At 43.1% G+C, this 26754-nt stretch overlaps 1 protein-coding gene across 3 annotated transcripts in view; it reads left to right on the top strand.

Annotated features, from left to right (window-relative positions):
• Nucleotides 1-18859: 18859 nt before the first annotated feature.
• The window catches only part of SETBP1 (SET binding protein 1), a 266963-nt gene continuing 259068 nt past the window's right edge, over nucleotides 18860-26754 (top strand). For all 3 annotated transcript variants that reach the window (XM_066339223.1, XM_066339222.1, XM_066339221.1), the window contains exon 1: nucleotides 18860-19664. The gene's annotated coding sequence lies outside the window, so the exon portion shown is untranslated. The remainder of the gene's footprint in view (nucleotides 19665-26754) is intronic.

Below are 26754 nucleotides of genomic sequence, written 5' to 3'. Positions count from 1 at the left end.
CCCATGCATTTTCCACATATGTGCCTGGCTCCAGACTAATAGAGTTTTCCCTGCTGAGGCAGACTTGAACCCTTTGGCACCCAATCTCTTGTCAGTGGCAGCACCAAGGAAGCTACCACTGCTACCACTGCTTTTCAGTGTCCAAGGAGGACTGGAAGTAATTTTAAAGGACAGCGAGCAAAAGTTTAATCAGATAATCGTGATAATGTTATCAGTCTCTAATTGGCTCTATAGAAGAAAATTTAATTATCACACTAGCTTGTGATAGGCTGAGATTTCTAAGAAGCCTGAGTGTTTGAGACAACCTTGTCACAGGGGTGTTCGTGTTTTACACAGAGGTATCTGTCATTAGGCAGAGGGTACGGAAATGGAGAGGGTGGTGAGATCTCTGAGGGAAACACAACAGCAGGACTCACAGCCCACAGAACCATTCTGGCTATCCTTTCACCTCAGTGTGAGCAGGAGAACTGGTCCCCCTTTTTGCCTAGCAAATGAGCTTTGTTTGGCAGAAAAACAGGTGTAGAACTGGTGTCAGTTCTAGAAATTTCAGTAAAATCGCACCAACTTCAGTTGTACTAAACTGGTCCACATTGAACACTTGAGCTTAGAAGGAAAGAGAAGAGTGAAGAAGAGGAAAGGGAGAGAGAGAAAAAGGGAGAGGGAGAGGGAGAGGGAGAGACTATTTGGAGCACAGGATACTGAAGTCCAGCCATCTGAGAGCATGTGTATCAGGAGATGTTTTCTAGGGTAGAGAAACGAGGCCACGGGAAGAACAGTCTATGCCTCAGTCTCATTTTCTACCTTGAAAGGTCATGTTTGACTGATAATGTCATTTTTTATCCTTTCAAAGCAAATGTAGGCTGGAAATGACATCATTTTGCCTGAGGCAGCTTTATAACACCTCCTTGGCTTTGTGGCATTCAGCAGTGCATATTGTGGAAACTGAATCCGATGAGAGCTTACCATTATCAACAAAACAGCAGATCTTCTAGACCCACAAGATATGACCTGTGTTTTCCACATTTTTCTCACCCTGCTTCCACAGCAGAGGCCAGCAGAAACCACAGGAAAAGAAGACAAGATGCCACTCAGACCAAGGAATGTCTTCCTACATAGTGCCCTGGTTCATCACATGCAAAAACACACTTGGGACCAAGCTCTTCTTTCCCAGGGAAGTTCTTTGCCTGCCATGTTGGTGCTGTGGGTGCTACAGCTCTGCTTTTCCCAAGACTTTTGGGTTCAGCAGATATCCAAATTTTATGTTTTGCCTGCAGCTGAAGCAGTGCTTTTCAATACAGCAGCTCTGACTCCAAGTGATCACAGCTGGCACATCTCTTTGAGCTAAATTGGTGAAAGACAGTGTAAATGACAGGTTACTTCAATGCAGCTCTTAGCAAGAACTTATGGAGATTATTATGAAGAAGCTGGAAAGTCATTGCTGGAATCTGCTTGTGGAGCTGACAAGTGAGAGATAGCTTTCTTTGATAACTTTTAATCATAAGTTTTCTACTTATGCAAATTGCAATAATACCCTTGATGCTCTGGATTTCTATAGTGTTCAGGCTCGTGGCAATGGCATGAAAATTCAGAGCTGCATGTTCATCCTGCTCTAGCTTGTGTCTGCTTCAAAGATGTATGACATTTGCTGGTGACATACACTGATTCATGTAGTACGTGTGTCACAAGAACATGCATTCAGAAACAAATATCCCACAAAATGCCACTTTGGGAGACTTCATCTCAGTTTCATCATTGTGTAGAGTTCACTCGCACAGCTAATTGAGAATAAGCTGCCTTTGTGTGCCAAAAAACAAGAAAGAAAAAAAAAATACATAGGACCCTAATTTATCTTGTACCAAGCTTTCTCCTAGTCCTTCATTCCAGAGAAGAGGCAGAGTGAGACTGAAATACTCCACTCATACATGAACTAGGTGGACATTTCAAACTCAAGCACTTTTTAAGAAGGAGCCTAATAAAACGCATTCTCACTAGGTGATACAATAGGCTTTGTATGCCTAAATTACCATCCTGGTTTTCAAAATAAAATAATGACTCCTAAGTCGCTCAGACAGTTTTTAAAGTGCTACCAAATATCTTTGCACAGACACAGGTCTTGGTGGATATCATGACCTGGTGTAATATCTTCTCATGAGTGATGCGGAAATTGCCTATTTATTCCACTCTGGCTCCATCATGGGCTTAGTCTTTATATTACAGTTACTGGTGGTTTGCCCAGTGCAGCTTTCTATGGGTTTCTTTGAAAGATGATTTAATAGGCCATGGCACCATAATGCTGTCAGGATATGTGGTGCTATTAGATCATACTGACGCTAATTGAGACTTAATACACCCTCTTGCCTAAAAGAATGTATTGTGGGTAATTTTATCTCAATACTCAATCTAAACTTTTCATCTCATTACTCCCAGCCTTACCTACTTCAGCCACCCTAAATGACCACTCCTCCTGTTTCCACCAATGATAAAGATATGGACAGTTATCATATTCCAACCCCTGTTCCTCTGGATGTAATTAGGGCAAGGTGTAAATTGAGCTGGGTCACCCAAGGTCACCACTTGGCCTAAAAGAGAAGGTCAAATGGGGGGAGGGGGAACTCTGTCAAGGCAGTGTTGTTGATGAAATCGACTGAACAAATGTGAGCCCAGCATCTGTAGCCCGGTTTATTTTAATTTGCTCTGCTGTTTTTGTTAATGTGTCTCTTCTTTTCATGCTTGTTGGAACTGATACTACGTTGTGTATTTTTTAACATTGGGGATATCTGTCTGGCCCAAGGTTTTGCAAAGTTTTGGAAACATGGTGTAAATTGAATTTTTCTGGTGTTACAAAGGAGCTGTCAGTGTTGTGGTGGTGTTACAGGGATAAACTTGTCAAAATTAAGCCACATTTCACTCAGACATACACTCTGAGATTCACATTAAATACCCAGGTGGCTTTTTTAGGTTTCCACCCAGGTTAGGAAACATAGGCATGCAGGAAATTTAGTGGGCCATCTCTTAGACCTGTACTGAAATTACCACAATGCCAACACCAAGTTAGATACCTTAGGTTTGTTAGATTCAGCAAAAAGGCAGAGAGAGATAGGACTGAGTTCACAGATCCCCAAATTAAGATCTGCACAACTTCAGAACTCAGTTTTGTTACTCATATATAGGCATTTTTTTAGCATCTGAAATGTTTGAGTATACCACAAACATTTTATGGGCTGTTGCAGAAAGGCAGAAGCCTCCTTCAGGCCCCTGGAGGTATGACACACACTCCTTGACTTACCAAGAATATTAGAAATCCACAGATGTGGGTAAGTGAATTGGGATTACTGCTATGTCACCTTTAAAATAGTAAATGTACAGTGCAAACTTCGTGCAAATCCTTTTATTTGGGACTTTTTAATGTGTGTGGAATGGGTTTGTTCTAACTATTCATTTTCATTCCATGGGAATTCTGAAAATACATTTTTCTATCAGATCAATTTTGAATCAGAACATATTTGAAAAAAATAAGAACTTGATTAATGTATTTCTGCAAGAATACATTTGTAAAATCCTTTTATCAGCTCTGTTGAGTATAAAGCTACTGATAGGTGTAGGAAACAATGTACTTTGCTCAAGAAAAACAGCCAAAGTTGCAGAGGGAAAATGTCAGACTAGATTAAGGGATTTTTTTTTTGTGGGTTTTTATACCACAGGTGCTCCTGTGATGAAAGGAGACAGACGAGCCAGAGACAGTATCCAGAATTCCAACAAGAGAATGCAGGGCTCATGGAGAATCAGTCCTCAGGGTAATGGAAATGGCAATTTTTTGGTTCTAGCACTGCTCTTTTCTGCTTCTCAAGATGCTGCATCCCTTCTTCAGCCTGGGGATATGTTGCTGTGAACAGCATAGTATCACTCCTGAAAGGGGTGAGCTGGTGGTGCAGAGGCACAATAGTTTGTCAATAGTCCAGGCAAAACACTTGTGTTTTATGCAGTAGACACTTTCCATCCCCACCAAAAGAGCTTTGGCATTGTCCATGTGTTGAAAGATGACGCCCAAAGCAGACCAGCCAAATCCCAAGAGAAGACACAGGCTTCACAGCATCATAGATTGCACAGCCAAAATGTGACAGGCTAAGCAGGGCTCTTCTAATCTCACAGCCAACACAGCAAGGGCAAAACCAATTTCAGCAGGGTTTTCCCCAGATGTGACTTTAACACTAACACATCATTAAATACTTATGGACCGGGGTAACTGCATGTCTATGTATGTGCAGTAACAAACCTATAGCTACTTCAGTTCCCACAGCAGTGCTCACAGGCAGGATCTCAGAGTTGATGGACACGTCTTTCTGCTCCAAATGACTTCAGATTTCAATGTTGTAAAGGGATGTGAGGAAGGAGAGGAAAGATTGGTACATGCCATGGACCACATGCCATGACACACACCTTATCTGGAAATTGAACATCTGCTGAAGAATCCTAGGAAACAGGTTTGTTTTGGTTTTTTTCATCTTTTTCACCCTAGAATCACAGAATGATTTATATTAGAAGGCAATTTAAAGCTCGTTAATCCAATTCCACCTGGATGGTTTGGAACATGTTCCACCAGACCAGTTTGCGCCAAGCTCTGTCCAACCTGACTCTGAACACTTCCATTCACACTTATGGACAAATCATGCAGGATGTGAAATAGCCTTCAGGCTGGACTGTCCAATACTCATCAGATCAGGGAATAATAATGTTTCATCTGCCTTTGTAGCCTTAATCCTGCCCTTAAGAGGATATCGGCCATTCCAGCAGCTTTCATCAAACAAGTACACATTTTCATTGTAAATCCTTTTATAAGATTATTTGTTCCCATGGCTAAAGGTCAGAGTTTATTCTGACAGATACAGGATTGTGAGAAACACGAGTACAAATAACAGATGCACCTAATACCTAATCAGCAAATTAAGGGAGAAAAAACCCAACCTTTATTCTTTGTTGATGTGGGTATGATTCCTTCCACAGTCCAAATCCACCATAGTCCGTATGGAATCAAAAGAGAAATACTCACAATAAAAACAATAGAAATTACTAGAGGAGACTGATGAAATGGTATAAAGTCCTGAAATTGTGATCCATTTGTCACTAACACAGGACAGCCAGGAAAATACTCCAGGCTTAAAAAAGTACATTTTCTTGAGGCATCTGCACCCATAGGAAATTCCACCCTTCCTCCCACAGGATCAGGCCACACAGTATCATATGTTTGTCACTTCCAGGATGGATTACTGCAGCTCCTGGCATTTGGTGACAAATGAGAAAGCAATGTAGAGAGTGCAGCTCATGCAAACCACTTCTCCCCACTTCCTGCTGGGGTGAAGAAACCCTGAACATATAAAAACCACATACCAGACCTTCCACCCTCCTTTTCAACACCAGTTTAATATCTTCATCCATATAAGATCGTGGTGACACTTTGCGAAGTAGTATGTGCTTCCTCCTTATAAACCCTAAAGTCACCCCAAACCCCTAGATCAAAATTATGGAAATGATGTCTGAATACACATTTCATCCATTTAATTGCTTTATTTAATTTGGTCAGAAAAGGTTTATCTCTTCAAGACAAAATACCTTCTTTTCAAGTTCTCTAGTTCCCATAATTATCTAAAAGTAGGAAATCATAATGAAAAGAAACATATTGAATTCAACATATTCCCCTTACCCACCTTGTCCAGTGTACTATTTTTGTGGGAAAAAGAACAAGAAAAAAACTCCCAACCTTAATAAACTCAAAAAAAAAATTCATGCTATTTTGAGAGCTTTAAGTCAAGTTGATTGCTCACCAAGCTGTAATCCAAATATAGAATACAAACAGTTCATAAAAAACAGATAACCCAATGACAAATTCACAAGTTTTTAATTTTTGCAGTTTATTTCCTTATATAGGTCTAAATCAGGAAAAAACAAACAAACAAACAAAAAACCCCACCAAAGTCATACTTTTCTTCTTGCTACCTTTGAGCAGTAAAATGCCTCTTACAAAATGTGAAGGAAAACCTGCTATGAAAAAAGAGATCTGCTTACCTTGCTGTGGCATCAACTGCTCAACAAGTGACTGATCCTCAGTCTTGGGCACTTGGATTGCCTCCCTTTTAGCTGCTGAATTCCCCCTGTCAGTCAACTCAAGGGAAGGGGACAACTAGAATTCAGGTTGTTACAACCCTACCGTTAAACTAAGAAAAACATATTTATGCATTTAAAATGAGGTCTCCTCATACCAAATCTCCCTTTGGGACTACATCTTGTGTGCATTCCCCTGGAGATTGCTGAGCTCCTAGGTGAGAAATACTTTTTCCCTTCTCTCATAACACCCCGTACTCTTTTGAGGATCATTGCCACAAGTGAGGGCCATGTGTAGTGGCCAAGCATCCTGAAAAAAGGAACTGGCAGCTGTTTCTGAGACCTGTTAGGGAGACTTTGGGAGAACTGGCCCCTAAGAAAAAAAAAAAAAAAAAAAAATTGAGAACTGCTGAAGCAACCCCAGAAAAAGCAGGTTTAAGTCCGAATTGAAAGAAAGCTGACTAACGAGCAGTAAAAAGGATTTAATTTCACCATTGAAATGCCTGGAGGCCATCTGCTGCTGAATGAACACACTCTCTGCTTGCCATATTATAGCAAGAAAGGACTTTCTGTTTGTTCTTCTTGGTCCTGCTTGTGTCTGTCCAAGAGGTTTCAAACCTGTCCCACTGACTCCAGCGTTTTCCTCCTAGTCCATGTCAGAGTGCTGGAGGTTCTGCTGGTGACCACTTGCCCTCCCTCTGAGCCTCTGAGCCTCTCTCCCTCTGCTTCCCTGTAACTCCAACATGCTTCACACTGAGCTCAAATGGAAACTGCTGCAGAGATAAACCGATGCTGGAGCATCTGCTTAATCTGCAATCTGCTGATTAAGCAGTTTGTCAGGTCAGGAGCGACACCACAACGCTGGAAGTGTCCCTGCCTGCCGGCAAGCTTTGCAGAGGTGTGGCTTCAGGCATCCCCATTCCTAGGAAGGCTGAGACCAGCCCTTTTTCCCCCCAGAGCTCTCACTTTCTCTTGATGAGTCTGTCTGATAAGCACTCCCCCTGTGCTCCCTTCACACCAAGGGCAGGTCTGTCACGCCTGGCTAAAAGCTCTTGGCACCAATTATAACAGGTCATGCTCTTCGCTCCAGAGTTTGCTGGTGAAATTGATCGTGCTTTAGCCAGGATGGTGCCTGACATGAGAATGCCCCGGCTCTCCACAGTCAAGGCACACAAAAAAATTCAAAGAAGACAGCTGAAGGCTTCCCAGCCCTGGAGTTTGGCACCTATCATAGTTCAACTGATCAATTTTCATAAATGGCTGCTGAACCTCCTAGCATCACCAGCAGTTTCTGAGCTTTCTGAGAATTGTGGGTTTATTTGTTGCTGGGATCTGCCTCAAGAATGATTTCTAATGCTGACTGCTGAGTTGGTTACATTTTCTTAGTTTCTGGTTTGTTTGGGTTTTTTTCTGCAGAAAAGATGTTTAGTGTTGCTGGGGAGGATGTTTCTTGAAATTATTATTGTAGCAAGAAATGGCTGCAGCTGGAGTTAGAGCACCTAAAAATAACTATAATAGAAATAAACAAATATTATCACTCTAGCCACATGACAAAGAAAAGCTTAGGATAAAAGATCCAAGGATTTAACCTTTGGTTCCTCTCCTGACCAGACAGAGAGCACTGACCAAAGTAATGGACTTTGCATGGGACACTATGGTTCTCTTTGAGTTCCTCGACCTCTCTCCACCAAAAGTTCTAAGAACTGGAGGCTGAGCCAGCCAGAACTGCTTGTGTTTGAGAGACTCCAATAGGACCCTGTGTTTGCACATGCCGTGATGAAATAGCACTTAACTGTTCCTTTGATCTCAGTGGGAATTTTGTTAAAACCTTTTCTGCAATGCATCCTCTCGCTCCATCCACATACCTGATTAGACAAGCAGAGAGAACTTCAAATTCTTTAAGAGACATCCACAGAATATATGAAGTAGTCTAAAAGCATTTTGCAGACTGCACAAGTCTTAATATTGAGTCTCGTGGGCCAAGTTATCATCTTTCTAACATATCTGGCCCTTCTCTTAATACCCTTTACCTAAAGTCACTATTCATCTAAAATGCCTTAATCTCCACAAGGCTGTATAATCAATATTCCCGGGTGCTGCAGGGGCTAATAGGGGATAATAGCTTCTGGCTCTGTATTAAAATAAGACCAAAGAGTCACTAGTTAAATAATGTCTGATTTGGTACAAACAAGGGCTCTGCCTTGGATTCACCAGATTTGCCTAGATGAAATTTGTGATGTCCACGTACAGTTGTTTTATGTGATCTCTGGATCATATTTAACACAAATCATTTGCCATGTGAACTTGCTGAAGGCACAAGACATCTCACAGAGGCCAAGGAGTCAATGCCACACACATCACCAAACAACAAAACCTGTGTAACAACCATCCACTGAATTAACTCTTCCTGTTCTCCTCTGTGGCAATGCTGACAAAAGACACACATCTCCAGTGAATGAGCTCTCATCCTTGCCTGACCCATCTGACAATCATAGGACTCAGAAATGGTCATACATCTGGATCCTGACAAATTAAATCCAACTTGCAACTAAAGATTGAAGGAATCAGTCACAAAGGACTCAAGTGAAAGATTTCTTCTGGCAGATAAAAAATGAGCAACATCCTCCCTCCTGAAACAGACCTCCTGCCTTCATGAGCACACACAGGTATCTCTTTTCTGCACACCAAAAGCATGAAAATCTATCACATGAAATGCTGTAGTTTTGTCAGCCACCCCCATACCTTGCTAACACTTCATGTAGGAAACCAACTTTACACTGCAAAGAAGCACCACCCATCCAGATGATGTTGTCATTTCCATGGTAACTAAAGTATCTCAAAGGCAAAAGAACAGATGGAGACTGAAGAAAAAAAAATAATCCAAGGACCAAAATTGAACATATGTGGTGCAAGAAAAAATATTAAGTTGTGGGCAGCTATTAGGTTTATTATCACTTGCAAAAGGAGACCCTGTGAAACTCAGTCACGGTTCTGCAGTTAGGAGTAGCACAATCACATCAGTTGTGTGACAATACCAATCTCACAGCAACCCCTGTTCTCACTCCTTTTCACTTAAACAAATTTCAGAGAATAATTGTCCTTGCTTCCTTAATGACTTGTTTTGGTTTAAGGACAAGAGCAGCCAAAACAAGCAGAAAGAATGGAAAAGGCCAAATGCTTGGCTGCCCACTGCCGGTCTTCAGGATCAAAGTCTCCAGGAGGGAGTGAGGAGTTGTCCCTCCTCAGCAAGACAGAGGCGGCCAAGGGAGCAAAACCACACACACGCAACATGTGGCTCATTGCATCCCCCTCACCTGTGTTCTGTCTGGCTCCTGTACTTCAAATTTACGTGAGACATCAAACGAAGGATGTGCTGGCAACTGCACAGCAATTTGGAACATCTTTATAATTGGGTTAATAGCTATGACAAAGTCTTTGCTTTACTTCCTCTGGAATTAATCCATCTTTGTGGATTGCTGTCAATCAGAAGGGAAGCTTGCAATTTACATAGGACAATTTGTTCTATGTCAACTTTCTAAGGCTGAGCAAGGCAAGTATAATTTGGGAACAGGAGCTGTGATGGAGAGAAAAAAAAATTTAAATCTTATAAATTTAGCTTGCTCTCAGTAGAAGTTTCCTGCTCCGTATTATATAATTTATTTAAAATGCAGAGTTGCATCAAAGTGAAAAAAATTTTAAATGTCTCCTGTTTCCTAAACCCTTCATAGGTTAGATTGGACAGAATTGGTGTAAACTCGAGAACATGGAAAACTCATATATGGACTAGAAAGGTGTGAGAAACAGGAATTCAAGAGCTTCTGCCCAAGGCTCCCATTGCAACCCAAGGTAAATAACTTTCTTTGTTGTTTTATGCCTCGCCTCCTTGTAGGTAAAATAGGAGCATTGGAGTCCCCCTCAAGTCCTGCAGATTGTGAGGATAAATGTTTTTCTAGGAGACTGTGAACTGCTCAGCCCCTGTTGTAGGCAAGTTAGCACCAAAGACATCTGCACTCTCTGACAATTTTTTTATTGGCAGTGACTTTTTGACATTTATGGTTTTAGTCTGTGTTTCACTCCTAATGAACAGTGGGGCTGCATCACGAATCTCTCTCGAAACCACATGCTGCTGCATGAGCACAATTGTGCAGCTGTAGCAAGAAATGCTTTGTCAGTTGGTATTCTAAAACATCACCAAAATAAAATTAAAAAAAAAAAAAAAAAAAAAAAAAAAAAGGAAAGAAAGAAAGAAAGGGGAAAAAAGTATTTGTTTGTTAAATCCTAAGGACACAAATGATCCTTTTGGTGCTGATGATTTTTTTTTTCTCTCCCCTCGGCCCTCTATTCTTTTCCAAAACTTAAATAATCTTACGTAAAACGGTTGAGATTTTAAACCCCTCCCAAGCGCAGGTGCTGCAGGAGCCGCTCGCAGCCAGGTGTGCGACCTGCCGGCAGAGGGCAATGCTTCATGGCTAGTCAACCAAAACACCCAAATCTTCGCAAATTTCACAGGCTGGTGCAGAAATGGACTAAAAAAGCAGGCGAGTATTGTAGCCGTGAGGCAGATACCACCCACACGGTGCAGAGCCTCAGCCCCACGGGCATGTGTAGGTTTGGGTTGTTTGATGGAGTTTTTTCGGGGGTTTTGCTTTGGTTTGAGTTGGGTTTTTTCAAAATTTACCTCGGTGGTAAAGAAACTGTAATTAGAAAACATTGATAAATGATCGAGGTGTGAGCTAAAAACCTGTGCTGTACTTTCCCTGGAACAGAGGGAATCAATCAGCTGCTGGTTGTTCAGACCTGGAATTCCTTGCCTGGCTTTCCTTTGGGGTGGAGAGCCAGGTCACTTGGGATGCTCCCTCTGAATCAGGGCATCTCTGTGCCACGCAATGCTGAGGCTGGATGTCACCTTGGGAATGTCTGGGAGGAAATACTAATGGACAAGGAAAAGGGTGAAGAAGCAAAATTAGGTATCCCGAGGCTCTGCTGTAGACCTGGAACTGACAAATATAATCTACTTTCTAGGCAGTGTGTTAGAGCATGGTAAGGACTCCAACATCCCCTCTGTGCACTGACCAACCTGATGTTTGCCCTGCCTGGCTGGGACCAGTGCTGTCCCTGAGACAAGATCCAACACAGATGACAGAGGCTCAATACCAGCAGTTATTCTTGTCCAACATTGCACCCTGGCCTTTTGGGATCCTGTTCCCGCTGTGCACGGGCTGGCAGGGGTTGGTCCAGACACGTGGTGCCAAACACCCTGAAGAATGTTTGTAAACTGCTGTTCAGATGGAGCTCCATGCTGAAATGAGATCCATCTTGTTCCTCATGTTTCCATCTTCAAAAGTATCAGATGTCCCACAACAATGATAAATAATTTAAGCATATCTAAGCATCTATGTTTCAAGTTTTTCAAAGCCCTGAGAGAAAAGGAAAAGCTAAGATAACTTCATTTTTAGACAAAGAAGGTGTATAGGTATTGAGAACAGGTTATTCACCATATGTATATTATCTATGGATTAATATCTATATGGATATTATCCATTGCTATCTGAAGGATTTTACACATTACTAATGACATGTGAACATGCTCCTTTTTTTCCTCCAAATAATTTTTGAGGCCAACCTCAGCTCACCCTCTTACTGCTGATTTTATCTTGTGGTCTGTGTCTCCTGCTGTGTGACTGGCCCAAGAAAATCACACAGACAAAGAGAGAAGACATTTTCTGATTCTTTTATTGTTGTTGTGAGCTTTGTAGGAGATTGTTTTCAGGGATGATGAGGTACACATATTTTAATAAAGACAAGGGCATTCTGTGTTATTTCATGAGAAATACAAATTGTTAGCCTCTCCATGGGATGGAGAACATACTTGTTCAAGATAAATCAATGATTTCTGATTCAATTAATGTTATCCATGCCTAAAAGAACAGCCTAATAAAATACAGTGACAGACCCACCCAAGAACTCCCAGCTGTGTCATTCTTGGAGCAGTGGCCTAGAAGACAAGATTTGGGTATCAGCTCTGATTTAACAGGCTGCAAATGAAATCACACATCACCAGTGGGATCTAACCATAAGGCAAATCTGTGTCCCTTTATATACCAAGAAATCCATCTTGGGTTGGAGAAATTTTCTGAGCCAAATTCTCAGACCAATGTTAGGAGCCAAGCAAAACCCTCTAGTTTCAGGGGTTCAACAATTTCTTAGGAAAAGTCATGATTTGACCTACCCTGTGATAGTGTTTCTTTAGTCACTGGATGGCTATTTTCACCTTGAAATAGTAAGACTTTGCTTGCTGTTTCATGGCAGCTTCCATGAGAAATGTACTGTATGCATGTTGCTGTCAGGAAAAGTTCAAGAGACATTTAAACAATTCTCCTGCAAATTCATTTCCCAGGCTCCCAAGCCAGAAAGGACCATGCAGACCATCTAGACTGTCTCCAGCCCATCAGGGATTCAGCTTGGCTTAAGCTAAAGGATAATTCTATTTAATTCAGGTAAACTTTATTTCGAGAAAGGAATCTCAGATCAAATCCAGAAGTGCAAGTGGGCAGCATAACCCTTAGCCCCAAAGTGAGCCCCAAGTATTTGAGTGAGGTCTTCCAATTGCAGTGTGCGAATAGCATTTGAAATTATTTCAATTTACAGTGGGTATGAGTCAATTAAACTGTTATTTAGGTAATGTTGAAGCGAAGAATGGTCCCAACCCTCGTCCTTGAGAGTTTAGGTACTTATGTCCAGTCCCTTGATATAATTTAATTTTCTCACCTCTTTCCATCTATAATCATATATATTTCTAATGGTTGAACACAATTCTTCATCCCTTGCCCTCAAATATTCTTTTCCATTTTCCCCAAGTATTTTTTGTTGTTGCTCTTTTCTATACCCTCTCCAGTTTTGCCACCATATGTCTTAAAATGCGGCTGTGAGACCCAAAGACAGCCTCTAAAATTCACCACAAGGCTCACGCCAGCACTTTCAGATTTGAAGGTCAAACTCAAAGCTGGCAGTGCCAGGCTTGTCCAGGTTTTTGTTCTGGGTTTGTAAGAAACATTTTATTACAATCAAACACATTTGTTTGCCCAAGCCAGGCAGTGTTTGCTACATCAGGCCATCCTGGACTCTCATCCTTTGCTATTTCAGTGACCATAATGTCATCTACAAATGTCATCAGAAGTAGTTTTATTTTTACCTCCATATCAGTGATGAATAGCATAAGAGGAAACCCTAGTAACACTATTTTTTGTCCATAATTCTGCATTGACAATTGCTTTCAGAGATCTGTCAGTTAGGCAGTTCTTAACTCATTTCATGTCTGCTCCTGTCCTGAACCCAATTACTTTTGCTTGGCTAAAGCATATCTTCTCGGAAGCCATCCACTGTCCAAACTGAAAATGTCATGACATGGTGATTTTTACCTATCCTCCTATTAAGCTTCTGAAGTGATTAATTGCTACGAACCTCATATGTCTTCCTTTTAATGTGGTATTTTCTCTGAATTCAACTTCTAGTTATCAATTCCTTTTATGACTTCCCCAACTAGATTAAACAATTCTTTACGACCAAAATTCCCATATGGTTCCAGTATTTCCATTCACTCCCTATCCTAATTTATACAGCTTTCAATTACCTCCTGCCTGTCCTGTGCTTCATTGACTGAAGGTACATTTCTACTGATATTTTGTGCTCTTTATTCATGTTGCTGCTCCTATGCTAGTTTATATACCTTAGATATACATAAGTATATTGAAGTCTATATGTATATAGAGATGCAAAATTGTAATCTGTATGAAAACTGTGATGGAAATCCACAGCATTGTAAGGCAACAGCGCACAAGAGAATCCAGGATGGGTTTTGATGCTTATTAGTAATTATGTTCTTTGAATTTTATTTTTTTTTTGATGAGGGAAATAATTGAATGCACTTATGAGATCAGAATCATTTGTTTGCATGGGGGAGACTGAGACACATCAACACACAATAAGAGCAGTGGCAAACTGACGGATGTTGAAATAGCAAATATTCAGAGGGTTTGCAAAGGACACGAGGGTCTGAGCAGCCTGAGCAAAGGGCAGGTCCTGGTGCTCTGCTGGTGTGTCAGCAAGTGCTGCATCACTGAGCATTACAACTTCTGTGTGCAGAGAAATGTTTAGACACCACCTCCACAGGGGTAAAGAAGGATCAGGAAAGATCAGATAGATAAGAAAGCCTGGGTTTGAAGCTGAGCCTCCCACATGATCATCTCCCTGGTTATTAAGCTACCAAAGTTTTCTCCTAATTGTCACGATTGAGGAATTGGAAACAAAATCCTCTTGTTTTGGGACAATAACCGACATGACACAGCCTTTGTCAGCATCATGAAGATGCTGAGGCAACGGTGTCAGTTCTGAGTTATCAAAATAATGTGCAAGGGAAATTGCTTTGGGGTACTGTGGATATAAATGCCCTAAAACTATGAAGAATTAAAAAAACAGGGAAGTTATGTCTTCCAAAATTAGTTTTGCACTTGGTTTCCAACCCCTTGGCCCTGAATTTTGATTCTTGCCTGTCATTTTTCACACAACAATGTTAAAACTTGATACCAGATGTCATAAAGATTTATAAATTAAAAGGATAACTTTAAAAATCACTGATATTTCTAATTTGTCCAAACAGCTGATTTAGCATTTTTTGATTAAAGAAAAAAATAGAGAGGATTGAAATATGTTCACATTTTCGCTCTCTTTTCATTTTTCTTGAAATATGATTGTAGTGGAATACAAGGAGTTGGAAACTGTGTATCTGAAATTTTGGTTGTGTGTAACTACATAAAAATAGATAAATGATCATAATATGATAAAGTAGATAGATAAATATATAGACAGATAAATAGATAATCTACATAAATCTCAGAAACATGCTAGATATCTGATAAGCCAAAGGACACAAGGAAAGTATCTGTTTAGAATAGAAAGCTATTTTAATAGTAAATATATAGTTTTAATGATCTGACTGTATTTTTGTATCCTATAAAGTTACCACTGTTTTACTGGAGGCCTCACAAGATTTTTTTTTTTTTTTTTTTTTTTTTTTTTTTTTTTTTTTTTTTTTTTTATCTTTGACATTGTCTTACAAATCACCGAATAATTCTGTATAATTTAAATTAATACCTTGAATGTAGGGAGAGTTGTATAGATATTTAACTCAATATGCTATTATATAAAAATAATAGGCTCATGGCCTTCATTACAGAACCTGTGTCTCATGCAGTCAAGGTTATGTGTAGACTTAGGCACAAATAGGAAACTTTATATTAACTTTATATAAACATATTTTTTAAAGTGAAAAGAACAAAGAAAAGAAAACTTTCTTTTTGAGATTATCCACTTAGACTGAACTTCTTGACACACAGCAGAGACAGAGAGAGGAGGCCGTTTAAAAGAGAGAAAAATTTCTAGATCTAGGAGACAAAAACACAGGTTAGAAAACCTTTGATGTCAGCACTGATTCTCCATGATTTATGCACATGTGTCCTACACAGTGACCACTCAAAGAGTTGGGTCTTTTTCTGTTTATGAAATTTATCCTGACAGAGTTTGATGTCTACAAGTAAAAGTAACCAGGTGTGATTCTTTTTTTTTCTTTCAGTTATACATATGACATGCCTAAAAATAACTTTGGGTAAATCACAAACATCCTTTACTAGGTCTGAGTCTCTTTTATTTTTGTTTCTTTAAACTCTGCCACATTTTCAAAGTGAGCATTAAATAAGCCATTATCTATATTGCTTTATAAATAGAACTTACTTTAAAATTATTTTTTGTGGGGCTGCTTAAATACATTTGTTTATCTATATTTATCATCTCCAGAAGAAAATAAATACAAGATAAAGGAGAAAAGGCTCATTATAAAATAAATAAAATAATATTTATCCTAAATTTATTGAATATAATCAAAATATTTTTTCCATCCAACAAAGGGGTAGTAAACACGATTTTTATTTTATTTTCTTTCCCTTTCGCTCCTTTTTTTTTCTTTTTAAGTATTTGATTCCATAATTTGGTTTTCTATGTTAGTTTAATCAAGCTAATTATTTCATCACCATGTGTCAGCTTATTCCACAGAGGAAGATGATGGTCAGTAGAGTTCTTTGACACAGACCCCACCTGCCAAGAGTTTTTATTTCAGAACCAGAATTCTTCGCATGAAATGTGTTCATCAGTTCTGCCAAGAAATGTTGAAACTGTTTCTTTTTTCTTTTGTTTGGATATAAAATGACAAAACATAGCTCCAGTTGGGTGATTTAATTCAAACAAGCAAGCCTCCCTTGCATGTCAAAGAGCTGATTGGAAATGACAATCCCTCTTTGGTTTCAATCAGAAACGTCAACATTTTCAGTGTGACATTTCCGATTCGAAAGTTTGTGAGTTGCATGTTTGTTTGGGATAGAGATGGGGTTGATCTCTTGGTTGTCATTTGGAAGGTTTCTTATGTATTTTATTGATTTATTTGTTTACTCCTTTTGGAGAAAAGCATGAGGAAAAGACCATGAGAGAAGGACAGGCACAGCCTGCTGCCCCTCAGCTCAGATGTTTGGGATTTGCAGGTATCTTGGCAGATGTCAGTCATTTGAGGAGATCCAAAGAGAAGTGATGCTTTGGTGTGTGTTTTAACCAGGAATTTTTCCCAGGAACACAGTAGGGCTGAGGGCACATACTCACCCAGGTAGCTGAGTCTGCTGAGGGCTGGTGAAGGCTGTGCATCTCATGGCCCCACAAATCTCTTCTACTCATTTGGTGTTAGGCTGTGATCTGAGTTGTAGTTCTCTTGCTTCCCCTAAAGGGAGAGGATGAGAGACTCATAGTTTTCCAGTCTGAAGAGGAGAAAGGGAGACTTTAGAACTTCTTCCAGGGCCTAAAAGTGCTCCAAGAAAGCTGGAGCAGAACTTTTACATGGGCCTGGAGTGATGCGACAATGGGGAATGGCTTCAGACTGAAAGAAGGTGGGTTTAGATTGAATATTAGGAAGAAATTCTTGGCTGTGAGGGTAGTGAGGCCCTGGCACAGGTTGCCCAGAAAAGCTTTGGCTGCCACATCCCTGGAAGTGTCCAAGTCCAGGTGGGATGGAAGTTTGGAGAAGCCTGGGATAGTGGAAGGCATCCCTGCCCATTGCAGGGCAATGTGCAGGGTGTGTGACAAGATTTTTAAGTCTCCATCCAAGCCACCTAATTCTATGATTCTATGACATAAGGCTTAACAGAACATGAATAAGCCCCCGTGGCAGGTGAGGGTCAACCCTTGCATCAGCTGCACACTGAATTCAGGTCACTTAGGATGAGGGCCTGAAGCTACCATCTGTTCCAGAGCAAAGGGGAGAGACTTGGCGTACTTTGTGCCTCCTGCAGCACTCCGGGACAGGGAATCCTGTGGCACCATTTTGCAAGAGATCAAACATGCAGAGGAACACAGTGGGGTACTCCCTACATTCCCCCTCCTGCCCCTGGAATGTTATCTTCATCTGTAAATACAATTCCACAGCTCCATTCCACAAGCCTTCCTCCTCTGGGGGCCCCTCCTCATCATCTCTGTGATTCTGTGATTACTCAGGCAGGCCAGCAATTTACTCATGTGAGTAAAGGTTTGCCCAGCCAGCAGCCCACAAGGCAGCATCATCCAGACTGCTGGCAGAGCAAGGGTGGGGAAGTAAAAGCCAAGCCATCTGGATTTTGCTCAGCTCAACTGGCCTGCAGCTGAGTTTGTGTTGCATTTTGTGCACTGTTGCTGGTCCATTCTGAAAGGGGGTGGGGGGGGAATGGATTTAGTCCTTAAATTAGGGGTTGAAACTCCTTGCTTATCTCCCCAGCTGCAGAGAGGGAATCCTCAGTGTGGCCTGAACAGCAGTCACGGTACCCCAAAATGTCTCACACAGGTCACGAGCCCCCAGTGAAAAGTAGATGGGGGGCTGGCGGGGGGGCGGTGTGGAGGGCGTGGGAGAGACTGAGCTTGGAGTGAGATAAATGGGATAAATAGCCCTGCCCTGAATCTCACCTCCTCTGTCTTTTCTCCCCTGCCCCCTCAGTGCTGCAGTTGTGTCAGGTAGTGGCACTGTTGAGTACATTAACCCAGAGCTGAGCATTGCAGCCACACCGAGTGCGTGTCTGCGTGTGAGTGCGAGTGTGTGTGTGTGTGCCTGATCATTACCATTTTTTCCCCACACTTCGCCCCCTCCCCCCGCCCCCAGTGCTGCAGGACTCCGGGAGCGAGTGAGAGAAACAGAGGAAAGAGACATCAGCCCCCCAGACCTGCTTAACCAAATCGCCGCCCCTTGAAGGGAGGGAGAGAGGGAGGGGGAGAAACCAGACCAAAAAAGACAAAATAAAAGACAGAGAAAGGAAAAATCTAGCGGGGGAGCAAAAAAGCCTCCCCCAGGCGCACCCTTTCTCAGCGAGGAAGGGGATGCGGGGGTGTGCGTGTGTTGCGTGAGTGTGCGAGCACCGACTCCGGCCCCATCAGGAGAAGGGGGTGTTTTCCCTCCGCCTTCCCTTCACCCTCCCCCGGCCCGGCGCGGGGCGGCGCGGGGGGAGCGGGGAGCGGAGCGGGGCGGGCGGCCGCAGCCCCGCAGCCCGCCGGAGCTCCGGCACCCGCTCCGGAGCCCAGGGAGAGCCCGGATAAAGGGAAGCTCTCTCTCCGCCGCCAAGCAACCCTTTTCTCCTGGCGGGGTTTTGCTCTTTTGCTTTATTTTATTTTTATTTTTTGAGTGTTTTTTGATTTTTTTTTTTTTTAATATATTTGAAACTCCTCGCCGGGAAAAGCAAAACCGAAAACGCTTCCCTGCAACCTCGCGCCCCTGCAAAAGGCTCCCAACCAACCAACAACAACAAGCAGAGAGCAAAAGAGCCCCCCCCCTTCAAAAAAAATTAGAAGAAGGAAAAGAAAAAGCGAGAGAGCTGGAGACCAGCTCCACCGATTTCAAATCCAGGATTTTATCCAGTGCATTGAGGGGCTTTATTTTTTTTCGGTCTCGGTTTTTTTCCCCTTCTTACCCCCTCCTCCTTTCTTTCACCCCCCGCCCCCCTATCCCCCCCTTCTCCTCCTACTCACCCCCCTTTTTTCCTTTTCATTTTATTTTGGATTCTGCTAAAATTAGCCGGGACTGCTCTGGGTGTTGCGTGTTAATTTGATTTACTCCGGGATTCCGGCTTTCCAAGACGCCATTTTCCCCCCTTTCTCGCTCTATCTCGTTCTATTTATCCCTCTCTATCTATCTTTTATCTCTCGAGCTATCTCTTCGTCTGTCTGTCCGTCCATCTCCTTCTCCCCGGTGCCTTCCTCCTCCCCCCGCCCTCCTCCCTCTGCGCTCTGCGTGCGCTGCGCGGCCGGGCGCTCCCCTCATCCCCATCTGACAGATGAACACCGCCATGGGTTTGCCGCAACACAAGCAAAAGCACCTTTGGGGGCTGTGGCGAGGGATTGGAACCGGGATCTAAAAGAGAAGAGACAAGAAGGGGGGAAATCCGAGGAGGAGAAGGAGGAAGAAAGAAGAAGAGGAAGCTACTAAGAAGCCCCCGGCTGCCGTTTTGGGGATATGGGTTAGTAAATGCCGGGGGGGGGCGGGGGGGGGAACGAGGGGGGACGGAGGGGAATGGAACAAAAATTCTGAGGCATCGAGGAAAGGTCTGCCTTGATGATCGGAATATCGGAATTGCAGGAGGATCGTACGCTTCTCTCCGTTTCCTTCCCCCCTTCTTTTTTTTCCCCTCTTTTTTTTTTTTATTTTTTTTTCCCTTCTGCATGCAAAAGTTAATGTCTTCCTTTTTTTTTTTTTTTCTTTTTTTTTTTTTTTTTTTTTTTTTTTTTTTTTTTTTTTTTCCCCACTGCTATGACTGTGCAATGGCGCGGAAAAGGGCTTTTTTTTTTTTTTTTTTTTTGAAGGGGGAATATTTCTCCTCTATGCATTGCATGTTAATCCTCCTCCCCATTCCCCAATTCCCTCCGACCCCTTCCCTCCCCATGCTTTGTGCCTGTTTAGGGGCATGTGTGTGTCTGTGTGTGGTTGTCGTGGGGTGGGGGGTTACTGGTGGTGTGTGTAAGACCGTGCTGCTCGGGATTTTTTTTTTCGGAGTTTGAATAATGTATTTATTTCCTACACACCCCCGCCTTATCCCCCGTCTTCTGGCCCCCGCTTTGGTAGCCTGTATGTGTTTATATGCGTAGGTGGCAGCTATGTGTGTGCCTTTGGAAATTGGGGGGGGACACGACCCCCCCGCTTCGTAAATTGCAGGTTAAGTGGAGCTAGAGAGCAACACTGTAACCTTATGGGGATTTGTGTGTGTGAGTGTGAGCCTGTGTGAGCGCGGAGCTCCGCGGGTGAACCGGGGGGCGCCGCTGCCCCGGGGTGCCCCCGCCGTGTTTTGACATTGAAAAGGACAAGCAGTCCTGAAAAGCTGCGATTTTGGGGAACAACGAGGGAGGGGGGTGTAGTAATTAGCAAAGCGGGACACCCCCACCATCAGCCCCACCACGCTCAGTGGCTGGATAATGATTCTTAATAAGCCGGCGATTGCCGCCCCCGGGACCCTGGTGGCCCCTTGTGCTCCCACAACGGGTGGAAGCGGAGTTCAGGTATGGACAGGCTGAATACCGCCGATATCATCGTGCTGGGAAGTGGGTTTGGAAAGAGCGGGTAACACGCAGCGGGCGGGCAGCTATTGTCAACCCCAGCCCCGGCGCAAGGCTCTTGCCCACTCGCACTCACACACTCACACCACTTCCTCGCCCGGTTTCCCCGGAGGGCAACGAGAAATGGGGTCCCCCGCACCCCCGGTTGCCCTGGGAGCGTGTGTCAGTGTGAGTTAGTGTGTGTCAGTGTGAGCGTGTTCGTGTGTTTGCACCCCAACATCCCACCGCCCTACCGGGCACGGCGCTCCCCACGCTGCCCCTGCCTGTTGTATTTATGTCTCCAAAAGGCAGTTGAGAGAAGGATTTCCGATTCGTTTCCGCTTCAAATAAACGGCCCCGATAATCCCGGGCCTGACGCCTGATGCTCAAAGGGCACTTGGCCGCCGGGAGCCCAACCCGGGGAGGCAGGGGGGAGACAGGGCACACCCGACTCGGACACCCCCGGTGGGCAGGTTTCCCTGTCCTCGGGAGGGGTGATGAGAAGGGCTTAGTGCGTGTAGGATGCGCAAGGGGGACGCGAGGGGAGATGCGAGGGGAATATCCACCCATTCCGGTACCGTGGGGTGGCGGTGTCCCCGCGGCTGCTGTGAGCCGGCCTAACTCAGCCGGGCTCTGGGAGGAGTGGAAGGACGAAGGAAGGAGGGCAGGGGAGCCTGGCAGGCTGTTCGCCCGGTATACAGAGGTGTTTCATTAGTCACCGGCTCGCGGTGGCCCCGCTCTGGGCTGGAGGGGATGCTCCGTCTGTGCCTCTATACCTGTCTGTCACACGGCAAAGGATGCAGAGGAATGGGAAGAGGAGAGCACAGAACCGGTCAGTGCTCCACTGTCAGGGAGGGCATCTGAGCCTCCTGGTATGGACAGAATTGTTCCAGGAGGAAAGGGCTGCTGGCAAACCCAGTCCTGGATATTTGGAGTATTATGGGCCCAAATGGGAACGATTACTGGTTTGAAAGCCCCTGCATGCAGGACTCCCTTGGTGCGGGTAACAGAAATGGTATTATCAGGTCTCTAGAGACAGGTACTGACAGCATGAACTTGAGAAAACAAGTGAACCCTTTACTGTGGACAGTAAAAAGTTATTCCTATCAGGGAATCATAGAATCACAGCATGTTTTGTTTGAAAGGGATGTTAAAGGTCATCTCCTTCCAGTCCCATTGTCCCTCAAGGCAGGGACACCTTCCCCTAGACCAGGCTGCTCCAAGCCCCATCCAATCTGGCCTTGGGACTGGACATGTTCATGGGAAAATGTGCAAGTGTCTGTTTCATGCACAGCTTTCTGCACTTCCTCAGCCTTTGCTGAGATTACACCCCTCAGCAGAAGCTCCTTTCACTTAAAGGAGAAACTTTTTTTCATCCCATTTGTTTTTTTAGCTGAAAGGAGAAGGAAAAAAAAAAAACCAACTGTCCAGACAATGGACTTGTACTTTAATCTGTGCTCTTAAATCAGAAGGGTTATGTAAAAATAGGGAAAAAAAAAAAAAAAAAAAAAAAAAAAAAAAAAAAAACAAAAAACAAGCAGAAACACTCAGTGAATGGAGACTTCTCTTCCATCTCTTATTGGCTTCAACTTTTTTTTTTTTAAACTTCTCAGACTCAAAATTTTAATTGAAACCAGAAGTCTATTGAGAAGTAACTAAGCCAAGAAAACCTCTGTTTTCTCTGCAACTAGGGATGGGGAATAAATAATTTTTAGCTGATGTTATTTCAAGTCGTTTGAGCTTTTTGATTCCTGCCAAAAAGCCCAGCATAGATTATTAACACATTATCATTTTAGGAGGACACAGTTTTTGAAATGCTATAAAATGGTGTGTTAGGTTTGTGCAGAGCCATAAACTATGCTGGTTGCTGGCAAACAAAAGAAACAGTGGTCATGATTTATTATTAATGATAATCATAACTGAGCTATTTAACTTGATTTGATATATACTGGTTTCTCTACTGAGGTTGCTCTATATTGTTTTCAATAATGTACTTTGATTAAGTTGGGAACTATTCTTGTTTAACAACTGATATTGCCCTGTGCTTAATTAACTCAAGAAATTAAATGCTCAAAAAGGTCCAACCATATATTTTTTTGCTTCATATGCTGCTTAATTTCCTCTTCTGCTCTTTTTTGACCCATCCTTTAAGCTCCTTTTCTCCACCACACATACCTCTTAAGTGCAAGTGCCAATTTACCAACAAGACCCTTGTTTTCCGTTACCAGATTTGCCTAATCCCAGTTTCTGTTACTTTTTTTCCTTCTCAGTAGGGCTCAATTGCTCATACATAATCTTTCTCTTCTGTTTTCTTTCCCCTTTGGACAACACCCTCCAGGATTGAAAAACTCTTGCCTTGTGCCCTGAGACTTGCAATTACACAGAAATTTTGACTCTTGACCCAACTAGTAGCAAGAAAGCCTATTGTCTAATGAACCACGTAAAAAACAGTTCTGGGATCCAACAGAATGCTGTGATGGAAATGAAAGACATCCCAGTGAACGGGGATGACTGATTTGTTTAACCATGTGCCTAGGCTGTTTTCCTTGCTCCACATTAACTACCCATCTCTGTAGTATCTGTGATCTGTGGGTCTGCGACAATGTTGAAAGGCAGAATGAATAACTGCCAAAATGAGTTCCATGAAGCATGGAGGGACAAATTATAAACCATGTTCAGAAAATGCAGCATCATTTTTGCCTACCATAACATGTAGGCATTCAGGGTTTAAAATTTGTAAGTTCTGTGTTTAAATATGCTTCTGGTGATGAGGGCAGCAAATCTGTGTGTAAATCATAGAATCATATAGTGATTTGTGTGGGAAGAGACTTTGAACATCATCTCATTCCACCCTCTTCCATGGGCAGGGACACCTTCCACTATCCCAGGCTGCTCCAAGCCCTGTCCAACCTAGCCTTGAACCCCCGCAAGGGATAGAGCAGCCACAGCTGCTCTGGGCAACCTCTCCCAGTCCCTCACCACCCTCACAGGCAGGAATATTTTTCTAATATAGGTGACCTATAAAATAGTAAGTAGACAGAGGAAATCCATAGTAAGCTCTAGCCTCATTGCTGGGAAGTCCAGGAAAACTTAGGGCAGCATAAATCCGAAGTCCAAGATGAGAAAGGTGAGACTCGGTGGGAGAACCTTAGTGGAGAAGGTTCCCAGTGTTTTGCTGCAGGGCTTATGGTTTCCACTGGGACTGGTTTTGCTGCTATTGTAGGTTCTGTTCTCATTACTTTCTCTCTTTCCAGCTTGCTAAAAAAGAGTTTACTTTCCCGTTATTCTTGACGAGGAAATAAAATGATTTATGTTTTCAGGACATGGTCACCTTGATTAAAGATGGACTTCAAAATCCCTCAGTTCAGTGTTTGAGCCTGGGGGAACTGTCATATCTGAAAAAGATTTGCAAACATATGATATGGGGACTCCTTTTTCCTTCTGATACAGACATGAAATCAGTTTGCAAGTGTATGTGGTTAGCAACACTTGGAGACTGTTTCTTTCTCCTCCCCATGAGAAGGCTTTACCTGATGTGGCTTCAAAAGTTCATTGCATTTTTGCACCTGTTTAGAGGTCTGCTGGATGCTGGGACCAAGCACAGCGCTGCAACAGGAACCTGGATTCTGAATTCACATTTGACTGGTTGTGGAGAGTACAGGGTTAAGAGAATAAACAGCTGGGTGAATAAAGCATGACAAAATATTTTCTTAAATTGAATAAAAGCAGTCAGAGAACAATACAGCTTATATTTCAGAGCTGAGGAAATGAGTGAAGGAAATAGCTAATTTCTATTTATCGGCTTTTGAGAGAGAGCAGAGTTAGGACCTATTTTGCCCTTTTGAAGCTGGATTTACTTTGGAGGACAGATTGTCCAAATGCAGTGAGCTTTTCAGTAAGGTTTGGGATGACTGCGTATGAAAAGAAATCTTCTGACATTATTTCATTTAGGGTTTTGTTGACTTCTATGTCTGTCTCTCCACAAGACTAAGTAGAAACTTTGAAGAAGAGCTGCTGACCAAAGAGGAAGGTGGCCAGGGAAATACTCTGGGAACATGGACCCTGGTGATGCTCACACATCTCCAGGTCAGGTTTACTCTTGCTCATGAGTAGGCGCTCTGAGTGGGTGGGTCTTGTGTACTTGTCCATCCAGCTGAGGGGTTTTTCAGAGAATACAGGAGTTGTGCAGGTGGTGAGGATAAGCCTGTGTTACCTTTCCTGTGTAGGGCTGTTGAGTCTGATGCATCCTTTTGAAAGTGAGCACAATGTGTGGAAAAGCCATGCAAGAGGAGACCAATTTCCACGTAAATGTGAGGTCATGGGATGGTGACAAGGATGTGACCTGCCATGGTGAGCACCAGAGCACGAAGCAGCCCAAGGCTTGGTATATATTGGTAGGAGATAGGATTGTGGCTAAATACTGTTGTGGGGTGACTTACTTGTCTTCTCAGTGCCTCTGAAGGAGTGAATTCCTGATTCCATAAGGGTTGCTATCCAGTTCAGGCAAACAACGATTTTTGACATTGGATTCCTTCCCAAGTGTTGATACCATCGCAACCTTTAACACCCTCATGGAGTCAGTGGTAGGAGTATTAAAAGTGACAGAATGAAGGGAAATGGCCTCAAGTTGCTCCAGGGGAGGTTTAGGCTAGATACAGGAATAAATTGTTTCCTAGAGGGTTGGCCAGACATTGGAACAGGCTGTCCAGGGAAATGCTAGAATCACCATGTTTGAAGTGCTCAAAAAAATGTATGGATATGGCCTTTGGGGGCATGGGGTGGCCTTGGCAGTGCTGGCGGAATGGTTGGAGTCCATGATCTTAGAGGGCTTTTCCAACCTAAATGATTCTGAGTCTAAGGGAGAAATAATCAAAAGTGCTGGTCCTGCTTCAATAGGGATTTGTGTGGTGAATCTGGGGCTCCTGATGCTCTGCGCTGCCTTGAAGGGAGCACAATTTGTGCAAAGAGCAGAGTAAAGTAATTGAGCTGTAGAGGCCTTTCAGGCCTTCGGATACTCAGCAGGCTTTTATCTCCTTCTGACTCAACTTCACCCAGCACTTCTGTAACCACTTCCTCTTCAGCCCAATTAGAGGCAAAGGTGCTCCTTCCCTTTGCCCACAGCAGCTGTCAGCTATCTTGCCTTTATTCCTGGCTCAGGTCTTCCCATCAGCATGCTACCAACTAATGTTTTTGTGCCTCTTGATATCACTGTCCTAGCATTGTGGGCTGCTCTTTGTCCTGTGTGCGTCCAGCTGCATCCACTTGTGTCCTGTGCTGCTTTTGTCTCCTGATTTTTTCTCCTTCTCCTTCTCCTTCTCCTTCTCCTTCTCCTTCTCCTTCTCCTTCTCCTTCTCCTTCTCCTTCTCCTTCTCCTTCTCCTTCTCCTTCTCCTTCTCCTTCTCCTTCTCCTTCTCCTTCTCCTTCTCCTTCTTTCTCCTTTCTCCTTTCTCCTTCTTCTTCTTTCTCCTTTCTCCTTTCCCCTTTCTCCTTTCTCCTTTCTCTATTTGTGAGGCTTTAAGGGAATTTCTTGTATTTCTGGCCCTGACACTCTCCCCAAAAGATTGATGTACTCTGCCAGACAAAGCAGTCCCAATGCTTTCCTTTAAATACCCCAAACTATTGCTATTCTTCTTGTATGCCCTTTAGACATTCCATTTGCTCACAGTCCCCTCTTGATGTTGGGGTGCTTGGTGTATTATATAGCACCAAGCAAGACACCACTGCTTACTCAGCATGGAAACACACAGTGAAGTGTCCTGGATGGACAAAATCCAACCTTTCTTACTCCCCACATTATTTGAAGCATGCAGAATGGAATAATACAAGATGTTGTTTGTACAGACTCCAGACTGGGCATGGGATAGAAACCTTTTAGATCTTCCTTGTGCCATCACTTACAGCTCTGAGAAATGGATGCTGAGCCAAGACATGGTGCATTCCCTATCAGATGTGTTGTTAAATTTTATTTATTTGTTTGTTTTTCCTGAAGGAAGAGGAAGCTGGTCTATTTGGCACATGTGC

Source organism: Sylvia atricapilla, chromosome Z, assembly GCF_009819655.1.
Source record: "Sylvia atricapilla isolate bSylAtr1 chromosome Z, bSylAtr1.pri, whole genome shotgun sequence".
Classification (NCBI taxonomy): Eukaryota; Metazoa; Chordata; class Aves; order Passeriformes; family Sylviidae; genus Sylvia; species Sylvia atricapilla.
This window is presented reverse-complemented; position numbering and strand designations above follow the sequence as displayed.